The sequence below is a fragment of the Sciurus vulgaris genome, assembly GCF_902686455.1.
Source record: "Sciurus vulgaris genome assembly, chromosome: 11".
NCBI lineage: Eukaryota > Metazoa > Chordata > Mammalia > Rodentia > Sciuridae > Sciurus > Sciurus vulgaris.
Genome location: NC_136472.1, coordinates 93,845,674 through 93,863,444, shown reverse-complemented (window position 1 = coordinate 93,863,444; position 17,771 = coordinate 93,845,674).

Genomic DNA, 17,771 nt, shown 5'->3' with positions numbered 1-17,771 from the left:
TCTACTGTACTAGATCCCATTGCCATTTGCCTACTCAAGGACTTTGACTACAGCAGTCCTCCTTCTGCTTCATTCAAGATTATCTAAATAATTACTATCAAAATACATTATTATGCTGGTGTACATAGAGTACATACACATATAATACACTATAATTTGTACTTGTCATTTCTCCCATGAAAAATTAAGTCCTGCCGTTCTCCCTTTTGTCTGTTATCCATTTATCACTTAACTAAATTCTTTGAAAAGAGGGTTCACAATAGTTGCCTGAATTCTCTATCCATTCCAAAGTATTTTTGATCTTAAGAACTTATATTCAAGTTGCTTGATTAAATCCAAATTCTGCTTACAGTTCTCATCTTCACTTCAGTAGATATTTGGTACAGCTCTCACCTCTTTTTACACATGTTCTTCATTTAGCTTTCAAAACAACATGTTCTTTTGGTATTAATTCTACTCTCTGGTAGATTTGTAAATAGAATAATGCCTCCCATCCCCAAAGATGCTCTTCTACCAAGTTCCTAGAACCTATTATTTATTCATTCTACATATCAAAAGGGACTTTCTATATGAAGTTTAGAATCTTGGAATGGGAATATTTATATAAGATATGCCTCACTAATCCAGGTAATCACAAAGGTCCTTAAAAGATGGAATTAGAAGGCTCACAATCAGAGAAAGAGATTTAAAGGCAAAGGCACAGGTCGGTGTCAACCTGATGCTCACTTTCCAGATAGAGGAAGGAGCCATGATCTGAGAAATGCAAGCAGACCTTAGGAACTAAAATAGCATGCAGACTCTACCCTAGGTGCTTCAGTAGGAGGCATTTTGTCAACATTTTGTTCTTTGCTCAGAGAAGCCAGTTTTCAATTTCTGACTTTCAGAACTCTAAGAAAATAGATTTGTGTTGTTTTATGTCACCAAATTTGTGGTCTGAGAATTCTAGCAATCGTTCTTAATTTTTCTTTATTTTTTCTCTTTCCCTTTCTCTCCCTTTTACTTTTCCTTTCTTTCTTTTCTTTCTCCTCTATCCCATTATTTTCTGTTTTTATTCACTCTCTTGGTGATTTCGTTCAGGTTCATGACTCTGAAAACCATCTAAATGTTAATAAGCTCTTAAACTTTTACTTCCAGGGAGAATGCCATTCCTACTCCATACTCTACTTGTCAACATCTCCCCTTGAATATAATGACATCTTAAAAACCACAAGTTTATTGAAAAAACCTAAAACTAGTACATACGTATGTACACCCCATACACACCTTCCTGAGTCCATCAACAACCATGCCATTCTTTCAGATTCTTAGTTCAAAAACCTTGTAGTCACCTCTGTTCTTTTTCTCATATCCATGTCAAACCTTGTCAAGAAATCCGGTTGGTTTTATCTCTAAGAGAAACATAAAGTTACACTTTTCTTGATATCATTGCTACTGTCTTACCCCAATTTACCATCATCTTTCCTTGATTTTTGCAAATTCCTGCTATATCGATCTTCCTATTACTGTCTCTTCTCACCTACACTCTAATTTCAACATAGTAGCCTGAATAATTATAGTACACAAGTCTCCACATGGTCTTCCTTATACATAGTAAAATCCAGTGTCCTCATGATGACGTGCATGTCTATACACCCTACTTCCCCATTGCTTCTCAGACAGCATCTTCTACTCATGTGTTTGTTGTTATCACTTAAAGAAATGTGGTGCTCTTGTGTCCTGATCACTGGAACAATGGTCATGCATAGGAATAGTCTGTTCTTTTGTCAAATATCTATGTGATTTTCTCTTTTATTTCCACTTTTTTTTTTCATAGAAGCTATTCTTTACTTTCCTAAGTTATAAGGTTCCCAAACTGTCACCCTTTATCAACTTATTCTATTTTCCCTAATAGCTTTTATCACCATCTCACATACTATATATTTAAGCATTTCTATATTGTCTAGTGTTTCCTACTCAGATGTGAACTCCATTAGGCTATATATTTATTTTATGTATTGCTATATCTTCTGTGTCAAGAATAGTGATTGGCATCTACTAGGGGCTTGATGGCAATGTTAGTTATATTTAAATAAATTACTTTCCCCACATAGCTTTTAGATCACCAATACAATGAGAATAAGATTAGGGATTAGGTCCCCTTTATAAATCAATTTCACATTTTTCAGTAATTGATGTATTTATTCTTTCATCCATAAATGAAACATTTATTCATTGATCACTATAATCAGGCTATGATCATGAGAGTTAGAGTCAAAAGATAGACTTAGTTTGGATTCTGAAAGATTACTCTTGAGTAAGGAGATAAAATGACAAATTTATAACATGAGAAAAACTATGGTAAGAACCACAACAGAGACAAAAGTGAACAACATTCATACATTCAGAATGATTCATTGAAAAACACTTCAATTATGAAAATCAGAGAAAATTAATGCTATATATTCCTCCTCTCTCAGTCTCTGCTTAACCAATCTGTATATGAAGTTCACATTGTCTACTTCCTCCCTAAGACACTCTCACAGATAATATATTAATTACTATTAGCTGCAGAAGAATTTGATTGTTCATGACCTTAGCATATACAAGATAAGCCAGTTCATTTATATCTAGCCATGATGTAGATTAATCTCATTCCATATAGAGAGGCATGATGTGTCAAACACTATACAACATAATTATATTGCTCTGTGGGTCTAAGAGCACTTTTCTCCAAATAGATTAAATCACTTCCATATATTTTCTGATGTTCCTCTAAGATAGATAGAGGCTGATAGCATCATAGATTTATCTTTACTTAGACTTGCCAGGGTCAAAAATAATACTGCTAACTTAGGCCATCCCTCTTGTAAATATTCATCATCATGCCACAAGTTAGTTCCAGGGACAGAAAATAGGTGGACTAGGACCAATTCATCACTTTTCCTCAAAGAAGCAAATATTCTGAAAGACTGCAGGTAGCAGCATTTTATTTAGTTACAGAGGTCAGCATTAGTATTATTGAAGCTTTCATTATTATTGAAAGTATAATTTAATGTGTTTTGTGTAGATTTCTCTTATAGTTTTTTATTCCCCAAACTTCTAAATTTCACATAAAATATATGGATAATAGGAAAACATGTATTCATTAAGTTAATAGTGAGACTATAATTGCTAGTATAAGCAAATCCGTTAGATTAAATGGTTATAATATAGTCATATAGAAAATTAATTCCAACAGTGATAATCATTATTATCTGAAATCCATCATCAGGAGAGGCATACTAGAATATTAACCAAAAACCTCTATACATCCTCAGACTCATTGTCTTCCCTATTTTCACCTCCATTACCCTAGTCCACTCTTAATGTGCTTCACCTCCCAGAATGAAAGAAGTAATTGTCAGAGTTCCAATTATTAGTAAGTATACAAAGTAGGAAAATATTATCCTGAATTAGGGTTAGCAGTCTGACACAGATGTCTGTCTCATTTTTTACATTTCTTAGCTGTATAATCTCAGAGAAATGATTAAACTTAATAGAGTTTTTATTTCCCTAACTGGAAAATAGGCAATAATATATATGTCCTGCCCATGTTAAAAGAATATAAAAATCTAATGACATAGTGTATTTGAAATCTTTGTTTTTATAATCATAAAACTATTGAAATGTAAAGCACTTTTTATTGCATCATTCCTAACTTCTCTATTACTTGCCATTACTTTCCATAATAGAACAATGTAATGTAAACACTGCCACCAAAATCAACTTAGCAAACAACTCCAATTCATGTCAAATCTGAGAATCTTCAGCATTTCAGAAGTTTATAGCCTAGTAGTTACCAGTTACTTCTTATTTTAACCTTTCATTAAGAATTGCGGTTTAATTTGGACTATTAATACTTTAATTTACATTGTTTTTGCTTTTTCTTCTCATCCTCTTCCTGAAGATTTCATCTATGCCCATAGCTTTCAGTATCAAAAACTTGTGGTTTTACTAGATTTTTTTTAGGACAGCATCTGATCTCTAAAGTTCAGGCTATGCAAAACCAAACACTTATGCTCCCTGTTGCACTGATTTTTTTTTCTTTTTTGGGTGCAACATTACAAAATCTATTCTGGAATTTTTATTTCCCTCACCACTTCTACCTGATCATCTTGTATCCCCCTTATCCATGTCTTGTTCCCATGCACTTCAGGATTACCTCCATTAGTAAAATATACTAGCCTATTATGTACACAGGACTTCACTTGCCTGCATATTAGATTCTTCTTAACTACTTCTTAACTCCAGTACAAGTGTAGTTTATCTGCTCAGTTAGATGAATGTTGCATTAACACACAAACAACTGAATTATTTCTTCCTACATTCTTGTATTTATCCTTTTTTGCTTTGTTTTATTATGATTACACCTTTTGTTTTAAATTCAAAAATTCATTTTAACCTATTGCAGCTGCATAAACTCTCTGGATTAGATAAGCATGATTTGCTTGTGTTGGGAGAGGACAGAAGACATACATGCCAAATGACTATGAAGTTCACACAGTGAATTGCATAAAGATTTGAGTGTTGAGAATATGAAAACTCTAATATTTTATAAAATGTTCAAAAAATCAGACACAATAACTCTGAGTTGAAAGGATATGTAATACTTAAACTTAACAGATATCTGATATCAAAATCAAGCCTGATGGGAAAATGTGAAATAATAACATCCAGAATGTCAATGTTTTGATGTGCAAGCATGAGAATATTGAAATTACAAATTATCCTTAATTCTTCACCCTGGAAGAAGTGGCCCCCAGTCAAATTCAGAAGAGTCTTGTCTTACTAGAGACCACAATAGAATGAAAAAGGTGTCTCACAGAAAGATAACACTTGTTATATTCAAGACCCACATCTGACACCTGTCATTGCCAGACCTATTCTAGGTTCAACACCAGAACAGCCCAAGCAAAGTACAGCCTTCTCCCAGGAGGAAATAATATGCATAGCTCAAACAGAAGGTATTATCTGATTGTTAGATATTTGCAGAAACTTAAGGAGTATATTCCAAACTGGATACTGATATTTTGAAGTAGACTGAGGAAGGAGTGGCAGAATATGGGGATAGTAAGGATCTGCAGCATTTGTATGTTACTTGAAATTAAATATATTCATAATGACACAACCAGTACAGGAGTCAATGCAAATGGCTGCTCTAATTATTAACATAAATAATTGCTTATAGCACATAAAATTGAATTCTTTGATATAATACTGAAATCAGAATTAGAAAATTCAGAAATGTGGAAAGATAAGAGATTTTTCTATGGAAGTAATGAAAATGTACTATATAAGCATATTGTTCAAAGGTCAATATGATAAACTGAAAAAGATAACAATCTGAGAAGTTCAATGGTAGATTCTCCTATGGAACCAAACTCCTTAATTTAAATGGGGATGATGGGATCCCAGAATACTGGAATCTTAACATAATCTGTGTAGGTTATGTGGATGTGATTAGCATAAAATATAGCAAGGCTGGAGTGACAGTAACAATACCTTTGACTCCTATGGGGTCATTTTTATAATAGTTAATAATGTTCTTCAGGATGAGATAAGTGGACAGAAAACTAAGATGGGTCTCATGCTGAAAAAAAAATCAATTGGTGGCAGGAAGATAACTGTCATCAAAATCTATAATAAAAATTGTTCTGCTTCACTGAGTTTCAGGATCTAAGTCAATTCACTGACCCAAAGCTCCTCAAGGCAGGAAACTAGCCTACTATTGCACCATTTTAAAAAAATGTCTATTTTTTCCCCCAAGGGATCAGGACTTCACCTGTTTGCTGTGGAAAAAGAAATACACAGTGACACAGCCACATCAATGTTTATAGCAGCTCAATTCACAATAGCCAAGCTATTGTGGAACCCACCTAGTTATCCTTCAACAGATAAATGGATAAAGAAAATGTGGTATATATTCACAATTGAATACTACTTAGTCATATAGAAGAATTAAATTATGACTTTTGCCGGTAAATAGACGGAACTGGAGAATATCATGCTAAGTGAAATAAGCCAGTCCCCCAAAATCAAAGGTTGAAAGGTTAAATGTTCTAAAATGTGGATGCTAATCCATAACAAGGGAGGGTAGAGAGGGGAAGTATAGAAGTTCATTGAATTAGACAAAGGGTAATTAAGGCAAGGGGGGATGGGAATAGGAAAGACAATAGAATGAATTGGACATAACTTTTCTATGCTTATATATGAATACACAACCAGTGTAACTCTACATCATGTTCAACCACAAGAATGGGATCAAAATTGGAATGGGTTGCATCCAATGTATGCATAATACACCTTACTGCCATGTATATCTAAAAACAACACCTAAAAAAATAAAAAAAAAAATACACTGACTTTTCAAAGACAGGACATACAGAATCTGAACCAGTACTAATACTATGGAGTACAATATCCAATCATGAGCTTTTAATTAGAATGCACTTATTGGAAACTAAATATTTGGTTCAAATGTATCACAAGGGATTTCCAGTGGATCTGAAAACACAGCTCTTCAAATATATAAAACACAGATATACTTAATAACCTGAAAAATATTCATTTTAGATTTATAACTTGTGCAGTTGAGCTGAGCTTCTCCAGTAGTAGCTATTGGTATATGTAAAAAACAAATTGACCCCATCTTTTAATATTTACTGCACTCTTAAGTTCTGGGAAGACTAGACTGTGTTCCTGGACTATCTCCAATGCGGTAATTAAATGGAATTGGGTACATGGCCCAGTCTTATTTCTTCCCAGAAGGAAAACTCTGTGATACTGTTCAAATTCTCTGTGGGGACAGGCTAAGAACAGATATAAGCTAAGTTTTCATCTTTGCCTAGTTCTTCTAGTTCTTTCTTTCCCTATTCTGCTTGTGTCACTCTCTTACAGATTTCAGATTAAGAACACACATCCATGAATCCACTACACAAGATTCTTCTCACAGGGACCTGAAATAAATAATTAATGAAAGAAATTATCCTAGGAAATAGACTCTAAGACTGGGATCCTAGAGTTGGTTCACCTTTGGTCATATAACAATAAGAACTATATCACTCATGAAAGGTAAATACTGATGATCCCCGACATGCCAAAGAAGTGCAATTGCTTAAATGTTCTCATTTGGTGAACTGAAAGAGACTACAGATGAAAGGGAGTACATAGTTTGATTTAGTAGCTCAGGTATTCAAGAGGTAGATGGGAAAGAATATTGATAAAGGCTGTGGCTATTGGTTTATCTAAGTAGGCTTAAGAACCCAGGAATCTCCAACTGCACTGAATTCTCTGGGCTCTCAGAACTTTCCCACTCTCTTTCTCAGAAGATAGCTGGCTTCTGCCTTAATTGAAGCCTATGCAAGTGCCTGCCTTATGAGACAATTCTTTTCTCTCTCTAAATCTGTACCCATCTCTCCTCCTGGCCATTGCAAAACAGATTCACTGTGCACTATTTACCAACCTCTGCAAGTTTAGAAACACAGAATACTCACATGCACAGATTATAAGGAGTGATTTTATTACTTACAGATAGACAGCAAGGGGCAACAAAAACCTAGAATTCTTGAAAGTGGGTCCCCCAAGACGCAGGAAAGCTGCCCAGAGTGAATGGAGTCTCTACTATACATTCCCTAATTGAATCACAGCTGAGTGACTAAGACAGGCAGCTCACTTAGAATAAATACCTCAGGACCGACATAACAAGCTGGAATAAAGTGGTAAAGGACATCCTGCTTTTAGAGGAAAGAAGAATAGAACTCTCACTATTCTGGCCATTCATTCCTTTATCCAATGATGTATTCCCAGCTCATTCTAGGCTTATTATTGACAGTTATAGGAAGAAAAGAATTAGGTTGGTCCAAGGCCACCTGGAAAACTGTCCTGTAGTCATTAGAGAAGTAAATGCAGTCAAATCCACCTATGACCCAAGGGGAAAACACAAGGCCCCCTAAAGGAGAAGGGTCATATTCCAATGACACTGCAGGCTACAATTAGCATATCCTGTAGGAATTAGAAGAGTCTGGTCCAGGTATATATGGTTCAGTGGTAGAACACTAGCCTAGCATGGGTGAGGTCCTGGGTTCAATTCCCAGCAGGAAACAACTGATTAATTTAAAAAGTACTAGAGTTTTCCTTGGAATCCTGAGTGTACTAGATAGTGGTAAAATATAAAACTGGAAAAATGTTATTTTTCAACATGGGGGAACTGTATTATCAGAGGAATCCACATCATATCCAAGACCCTTGGAATTCTAATGTACTTGGAAAAAATACTCAATAATTTAGATGTTAAAGTCTCCATGATTCACAAAAAAAGATGGGCATGATAAAATGTATTTATCATGTAAGGCCAAGACACCAGCAGCTGACAGCAATTTTTGGAAGGGCTTGGAGGTTTCTTTAGTGTGCCAAGTGGTGAAGAATGTGCTGATAAGGACTATACCAGTACTGTTGAAAGATCCAAAAGTGGTTGATTTCATCAACCAGTGGGATAGTAACCTCTTCCTCTTTTAATGTTCCATTGTATTTCATTGTGGATTATTGATATGACCCTACCTAAATCGAACATGTCATATTACTATTTGTGTTCTTGTCCTTATCCTTTTATTTGATTCTGAGAACTGAGTCGTATGACTATTTTGTAACAGCTATTATTTAACCAGATCCTGGTTAAAATTTTAAAAATAAAGTCAATTTATATCACATGAAACATCTAGCATATCTTAAAAATAGTCGGTACTCTTACATTAAAAAAAGTCCAAATAGGTTTATGGTTCACTTCAATGACTTTGAAAAAGAACAAAATAATTCCCAAACTAGTAGAAGATAGGAAATAATTAAGATCAGAGTCAAAATCAATTAAGTTGAGAATAAGAAAACAATACACTGGATCAATGAAAGGAAGAGTTGGTTCTTTGAAAAGATAAGTAAGATTGATAAACAACCCTTAGCCAAACTAACCAAAAAAGAGAAAGAGAGAGAGAGCATGCGTGCATGTGATGGGGCCAAATCAACAAGATTAGACGTAAAAAAGGAGATATATAACCACAGGCCCTTCTGAAATCCAGAGGATTATCAAAATCTCGTTTGAAAACTTTTACTCCAATTAACTGGATAATCTAGTAAACATTGACAAATTACTGGATACATATAACCTGCCCAAATTGAATCAGGAAGATACAGAAAACCTAAATAGACCAATATCAAGTAATGAAATTGAAACAGCAATTAAAAGCCTTTCAAGAAAGAAAGGTCCAGAACTAGATGCCTTCTCAGCTAAATTCTAACAGACCTCTACCAGTCTTTTTCAAAGACTCTACTCCATGAAGATGAAATGGTGGGAACACTCCTAAATACATACTATGGAGTCAGTATAATCCTGATACCAAAACCAGACAAAGAAGCATCAAGAAAACTAAAGACAATATCTCTGATGAATTCATATGTTAAAAAAAAATCCTTAAGAAAATGTTAGCAAACTGCCTTCAAAAACATCAAAAAGATAATACACCATGATCAAGTGAGTTTCATTCCAAGGATACAAGGTTGGTTCAACATATGCACATGTAATTCACTATTTAACCAGAATTAAAGACAAGAATCACATGATCATCTCAATAAAACAGAAAAGGCTTTAGATAAAATCCAGTATCCTTTTATGTTAAAAAAGTGTAGAAGCTAGGGATCTAAGGGACTTACCTCAACATTCTCAAGGCCATTTATGACAAACTCAAAGCCAACATATACTAAATGAAGAAAAACTAAAATCAGGAACAAGACAAGGCTGTCCACTCTAACCACTCCTATTCAATATAGTCCTTAAAATATTAACCAGAGCAATTAGGCAAGACAAGGAAATCAAAAGAATACAAATAGGATAAGAGAGTCAAACTATTTCTGTTTGCTAATGACATGATTCTGTATCTAAAAGAAACAAAACTCTGAAGTGCATGTGGAAAATATTTTCTCCCACTCTGTAGGCTCTCTTTTCACATTATTGATTGTATCCTTTGCTGAGAAAAAGCTTTTTAGTTTGAATCCATCCCATTTATTGATTCTTACTTTTATTTCTTATGCTATGGGAGTCTTGTTAAGGAAGTTTTTCTGATCCTAAGCCAACATGATGAAGATTGTGGTCTACTTTGTCTTCTATTAGGTGCAGGGTCTCTGGTCTAATTCCTAAGTCCTTGATCCATTTTGAGTTGAATTTCATGCAGGGTGAGAGATAGAGGTTTAATTTCATTTTACTGCATATGGATTTCCAGTTTTCCCAGCACCATTTGTTGAACATTGTATGTTTTTGGCTCCTTTGTCTAGTATGAGTTGACTGTATTTATGTGAGTTTGTCTCTGTGTCTTCTATTGGATACCATTGGTCTGCCTGTCTACTTTGGTGCCAATACCATGCCGTTTTTGTTGCTATTGCTCTGTAGTGTAGTTTAAGGTCTGGTATTATGATACCTCCTGCTTCAGATATAGCACTAATCTCCAAAATTTATAAATACAAAACTTTACACTAAAAATACAAAGAACCCAATCAATAAATGGGCCAAGGAACTGGACAGACATTTTACAGAAGAAGATATACAGGTAATTAATAAATATATGAACAACATATGTTTGTGTTCAACATCTCCAGTAATTAGAGAAATGCAAATTAAAACAACTCTAAGATTTCATCTTACTCCAATTAGAATGGCTATTATCAAGAACACAAACAATGATAGATGTTGGCATGGGTGTGGGTAAAAAGGTACACTCATACATTGCTGGTGGAGTTGCAAATTGGTGCAATCACTCTGGGAAGCAGTATGGAGATTTCTCAGAAAACTTGAAATGGACCCACCTTTTGACCCAGTTATCCTACTCCTGGCTTTATACCCAAAGGACTTAAAATTAGCATCCTATAGTAACATAGCCACATCAATATTTATAGCAGCTCAATTCACAATAACTAGATTGTGGAACCAATCTAAATGCCCTTCAACAGATGAATGGATGAAGAAACTGTGGTATATATACACAATGGAATATTATTCAGCCATAAAGAAGAATAATATTATGGCATTTGCAGATAAATAGATGGAATTCGAGAATAGCATGCTATGTGAAATAAGTCAGTCCCAAAAAATCAAAGGCCAAATGTTTTTCCCTGATAAGTGAATGATGATATATAATGGGGTGAGAGTTTGGGGGTTGAGAGAAGAATGGAGGAACTTTAATTTACGTAGAGGAAAATGAAAAAGAGGAGGGGTTGGGGGTATGAAAAATGGTGGAATGATACAGACATCATCACCCTATGTACATGTATGATTACACAAATGGCATGAATCTACATCATGTACAATCATAGAAACGAAAGACATATCACATGTGTGTACAATGAATCAAAATACAGTCTGTAAAACTAAAAAAAAATTAAAAAGAAACAAAAACCTTCACCAGAATTCTTTGAGAACTTATAAATGAATTCAGCAAAGTAGTAGGGTACGCCCATAAACAAAAAGCTTACCAATACTACAACAGTGATTCAGGTGAAGAAGAAAAGAAGAAAACCATCTCATTCACAAAAACCTCAAGAATATAAAATACCTGGAAATTAATTTAACCAATGAGGTAAAAGAGCTCTACAGAAAAAATACATACATATATATATATATACAAAATAAAATATATAAATATATATAAATCTCTGAAGAAAGAAATTAAGATTTTAGAATATGGAAAGCCCATCCATGTTCTTGCATAGACAGAATTAATGGTCATACTACCAAAAGTGATACACAGTTTCAATGCAATCCCCATCAAAGTAACAATGGCATTCTTCACAAATTTAGAAAAGACAGTTTTTAAATCTCATGGAAGAATAAGAAACTCAGAAAAAACAAAGAAATTCTAAGCAAGTAAAACAGAGTAGGAGGCATCACAATATCTGAACTAAAATTATACTACAGTGCTTTAGTAACAAAAATGCATGGAAGAGAATAAAAGACAAATCCACATACCTATAGCCATCTAATACTTGAAAAAGGTGCTAAAAATACATTTGTAAAAAAGACAGACTTTTAACAATTGGTGCTAGAAACACTGGATAACTACATGTAAAAGAATGAAATTAGACCCCAATATCTCACCCAGCACAAAACTTAAATAGAAATGCATCAAAGACTTAGGATTTACACCAGAAACCTAGAAAACACTAGAATAAAACATAGAGTCCACACTCCATCATACAGTTGCTGGCACCAACTTCCTCCCAAAGCACAAGAAATGAAGCCATAATCAATAAGTGGGATGCCATCAGACTAAAAATCTTCTGCATGGCAAAGGAAATGATTAAGAGCATGAAGAGAGAGCCTACAGAATGGGAGAATATCTTCAATTACACATCCAATAGAGAATTAGTATCCAAAATATATAGAGATCTCAAAAAACTTAACACCAAAATGCCCCAAATAATCCTATCAGTAAATGAGCAAAAGAACTAAACAGAAACTTTTCTGAAGAAATACAAATGAAACTTGGCCACACTAACAGAGAGAAGAGAGAAAATTCAAATGACTAAAATTTGGAATGAACCAGGAAATATCACGACAGATATGATTGAAATACAAAACATAATTAGAAGCTATTTTGAAAATCTATACTCCAACAAAATAGAAAATCTCAAAGACATCAACAGGTTTCTAGACACATATGAATTACCTAAACTGAACCAGGAGGACTTTCACAATTTTAATAGATCAATTTCAAGTAATGAAATAGAGAGAAGTCATCAAAAGCCTACCAGCAAAGAAAAGTCTGGGACCAGATGGGTTCTCAGTCGAGTTCCACAAAACCTTTAAAGAAGACCTTATTCAAATATTCCTCAAAGTATTCCATGAAATAATAGATGAGGGAACACTCCCAAACTCATTCTATGAAGTCAACATCACACTGATATCTAAACCAGACAGAGACACATCAAGGAAAGAAAATTTTAGACCAATATCCTTAATGAACATTGACACAAAAATTCTCAACAAAATTTTAGCAAATCACATACAAAAATATATTAAAAAGATAGTGCACCATGATGAAGTGGGTTTTATCCCAGGGATGCAAGGTTGGTTCAACATCCAGAAATCAATAAATGTAATTCACCATATCAACAGACTTAAAGTCAAGAATCACATGATTATTTCATTAGATGCAGAGGAAGCATTTGATAAAATACAGCATCGTTTCATGCTCAAATCACTAGAAAAAAGAGAGACAGTGGGAACATTCCTTAACATTGCAAAGGCCATCTATGCTAAGCTTGTGGCCAATATCATTTTAAATGGTGAAAAACTGAAAGCATTCTCCCTAAAAACTGGAACAAGGTAGGGATGCCCTCTTTCACCACTTCTATTCAACGTTGTCCTTGAAACTCTAGCCAAAGCAATCAGACAGACCAAAGAAATTAAAGGGATACAAATAGGAAAAGAAGAACTCAAACTATCCCTATTTGCTGATGACATGATTATATATTTCAAGGAACTGGGAAATTCCACCAGAAAACTTTTAGAACTCATATGTGAATTCAGTAAAGGAGGAGGATATAAGATCAATGCTCATAAATCTATTGTGTTTTTATACATAAATGATGAATCCTCAGAAAGACAAGTTAGGAAAACTACCCCATTCACAATAGCCTCAAAAAAAAAAATATTTTAGAATCAATCTAACAAAAGAGGTGAAAGACCTCTACAATGAGAACTACAAAACACTAAACAAAAAAATTAAAGAAAACCTTAGAAGATGGAAAGATCTCCCATGTTCTTGGACAGGCAGAACTAATATTGTCAAAATGGCCATACTACCAAAAGTGCTATACAGATTCAATGCAATTCCAATTAAAATCCCAATGACGTACCTTACAGAAATAGAGCAAGCAATCATGAAATTCATCTGGAAGAATAACAAATCCAGAACAGCTAAAGCAATCCTTAGCTGGAAGAGTGAAACATGGGGTATCACAATATCAGACCTTCAACTATACTATAAAGCAATAGTAACCAAAACGGCATAGTATTGGCACCAAAATAGACAGATAGATCAATAGTACAGAATAGAGGACACAGACACAAACTCAAATAAATACAGTTTTCTCATATTAGACAAAGGTGCCAAAAACATTCAATAGAGAAAAGATAGCCTCTTCAACAAATAGTGTTGGGAAAACTGGAAATCCATACGCAGTGGAATGAAACTAAACCCCTATCTCTCATCCTGCACAACTCAACTCACAATGGATCAAGGACCTTGGAATGAGACCAGAGACACTGCATCTTATAGAAGAAAAAGTAGGTCCAAATGTTCAACATGTAGTCCTAGGATCAGACTTCCTTAACAGGACTCCCATAGCACAAGAAATAAAAGCAAGAATAAACAAGTGGGATAGATTCAAACTAAAAAGCAGAGCACTCATTCTTTTTAAGTGCGTGTGGAATATTCACCAAAATAAATCATATCTGGGAACCTAATACACTTTGACAGTTACAAAAACATTGAACTCATGCAAATATTCTCTAACAATAACGGAATTTGATTAAAAATCAAATATAGAACAACAAAAAATTAGTACTCACTCCTAAATAATTGTTATAATAAAATAATGTTATACTCTCAAATTATCTTCCTACACTACTATTATATTAGTACCCTATAGAAATATCTGAGAGTTGTCTATTAAGGTACAGAAAATTAATCTCTTGCATTATAGTCATATCCTTCCAACATCTGTTTCCTAACTTTTGTATGTCACCAAACATTATTTCTAGTCTTTTTTTAAATTCTGAATTAACCTTGTTCTTGAACAAATTGTTTCCACATATTCTGTATACATTCCTTTTCTCTAATTTCGTATGTGCTTTCATTTTACATACATAAACAATATCTAACTAGTATTGAAAAAATAGTCATGGAGGGAAATAATTGATAAAGCACTTACTTTGTGCCTCATACATAGTAAATTCTTTCTGGTATGTAAGTTGAAGAGTTTGGGAAGTGGGGAGGCAGCCTTTAAAAATTCTCCAACATTTCTCCTAAGTAATTATTTTAAAGGCTATATCTTTTTTATTATTGTAGATGGACACGATACTTTTATTTATTTATTTTTATGGTACCGGGGAATGAACCCAGTGCCTCACACAAGCTAGGCAAGTGCTCTACAACTGTGCTACAACCCTCTCTCTCTCCTCAATATTAAAAGTTGCTTTCTTCTGGCTGTGATGCTGAGATATCTCCCTGTCTTATTCTTGTGTTATTGGCTGAAAAGATCCAAGACCCACTATAAAAATGGACTCATTCTATCTCTACCACCTGTACTTCTGTTTCACTATACGCTAGAAATTTTTGTCTGAGTAAAATTGGTCTTTGTTATTCTAATGTGCAATATGGAAATAGTCAGTTATAAAATCCATTTCACAGAAAGTGGGATTAAATACATTATTCAAGAGAAATATCATTTTTGGAATGATGATCAGACAAGAATTACTGCTAGATGTTCATGAAGATACGTAGTGTAAGAAAAACATCACTAAAAGTTATCCTTAAAAATAAGCAATGAGTTAGAGTTGTTAATTGCAATTCAGTTTAATACATTAGACTGATAATATCACACCAAAGTGCAGTACTCAGTAGGATCCTGGTGAAAAGCAATCCAATTACCAGCTTTTTATTAATCTAATTCCACTTGATTCAGTCTCAGACATTCATCAGCTACCTCTTATCTTATTCCCATGTTACAGCAATTTTTATTACTGTTCATATACTTGATATCTTTAATTTCCAATAAAATTTTTGGTTGAGTTTGGTAACTGCTCTTACAATGACCCTGTTCAGCTGCCACTCCAATCATCCATCACAGTTCAATCTAATTTCAATTTCTTCTGAGACATTTATTCTTTACCTGCATCAATCTTATTTTTTTAAAAAATGTAAATATTAACTACAAATAGAATCCCAGGGAGAGTTTGCTTACTCCCTTATCACTACTGGAGGCCTTCTCTGTGTCCAGCCTTGGGATGATAATTTGGCTCAGAATATTGCCCAGGAGGTCACCTGAAAGAACAGACAGGTACACAGCTAGGCCTTGGCCAGAGTGGTCTCATCATCTCATATGTCCAAGGATTAATCCTCAATAAACAATGTTCAGAGTTGGGCTTCTTAGGAAGTAGTTGTATCATGAGGACTCTGACACATCAATGGATTAGTAAACTGAAGGATTAAAAATCTGATGATATTATTGGGAGGTAGTGAAACTATAGTAGGTGGGATCTAGCTGAGGGAATATGCCATAGAAAGGCATATCTTGCTCTATTCCCTTTCCACCTTTCTCTTCTGCTTCCTGACTGGCATGAGCTAAGCAGCTTTCCTCTACTATCCCCTTCTGCCATGATGTTCCATGTCAGACACAAAGCTAGGGAGTCAGCTGACCATGGACTGAGACCTCTGAATCCATGATCCAAAATTAAGTTTTCCTCTACTAAGTTATTTTTCTCACATATTTTGTTCCAGTGAAGGAAAAGTGACTAATATAATTATTATTAACATCTGCATATTTGTGTATGCATGGCTTTTTATGTATTGACACATGTGTTCATATATATATATAATATTTATATATATAATCATCTTATATTTGAATAGAATAAACTTACATAAATCAAGTATTTATTGTTATGTTAATTCTAGATTTGGGTTGAAGGGGAAACACCACTGCTTGCAAGGGGCACTATAGAAACTAATTTTTTTTTTCCTTTTTCTTTCTTGCTCTTTTGGGAAATCATCATACCATCCCCATATAAAAGCTGATGAGTAAATTGGAAAGTCAAATATTTCAAGATTATTTTCAGTTAGTCAGTTGAAACACTTTTTTTTTTTTAAATTCCATTTGGTATAAGAATTTTATCTGTATACTTCCTATTTTTAAACTAATTATGTAACAAAGAGCCCATAAGAATTTACAATATTTTTCCAGATGCAACTTCCAAAAATTATTTCCCACTTTCTTGGCAAGTTAGCTTGTGCATATCCAATTTTAGAAGTTCGGCATCAGCCAGTTTAGTATGAGAGAGAAGATTGAGAGACTTACGTGCAATAAAAATATTTTCCAGATGGGCCCTGATTGACCAAAAATGTAACATTGTGTTTCAAAAAATAAAAGTGATAGACCTGGGCTCAAACTGTCGGAATCCTCACCCAAACTTCTTTTAGACAAGTTTGTTGTTATGTATGTATTGTTAGTTAACATAGAAATACAGAAATATGTAGTAATGAAATCATTACCTAAAACTTACAAAGTGAAAAACACTTACAGAACATGGGGAATATAATCCATATAATAAAATTAGAGACACATCCATAATTCACAGAAAATTATCTTATAACAGTAATAGAAGACAGTTTTAGCTCCATGTTGTACTGTTAAAAAGGTAATTTAATAAGCAAACAAATAAAGATGAGAAATTGAAATGAGAAATCTTTTTAAATAAGGAAAACATAATACCATATCACCATTTTTAGATGTTTACAAGTTCATTTTTTCTATTTAAATCTTTAAAATGAAAGGATAAATAATTCAGCAAAGTATTAATCATTAGCAATTTCATCAAGTACACAGTCTGCAAGACAGAATCTGAGAAAACATATGGATTAAAGGCAAATCACACATTAAATGTAATTTCTTTACTTTTTCATTTAATATAGTTGGTGAGGTAAGTGTAAGAA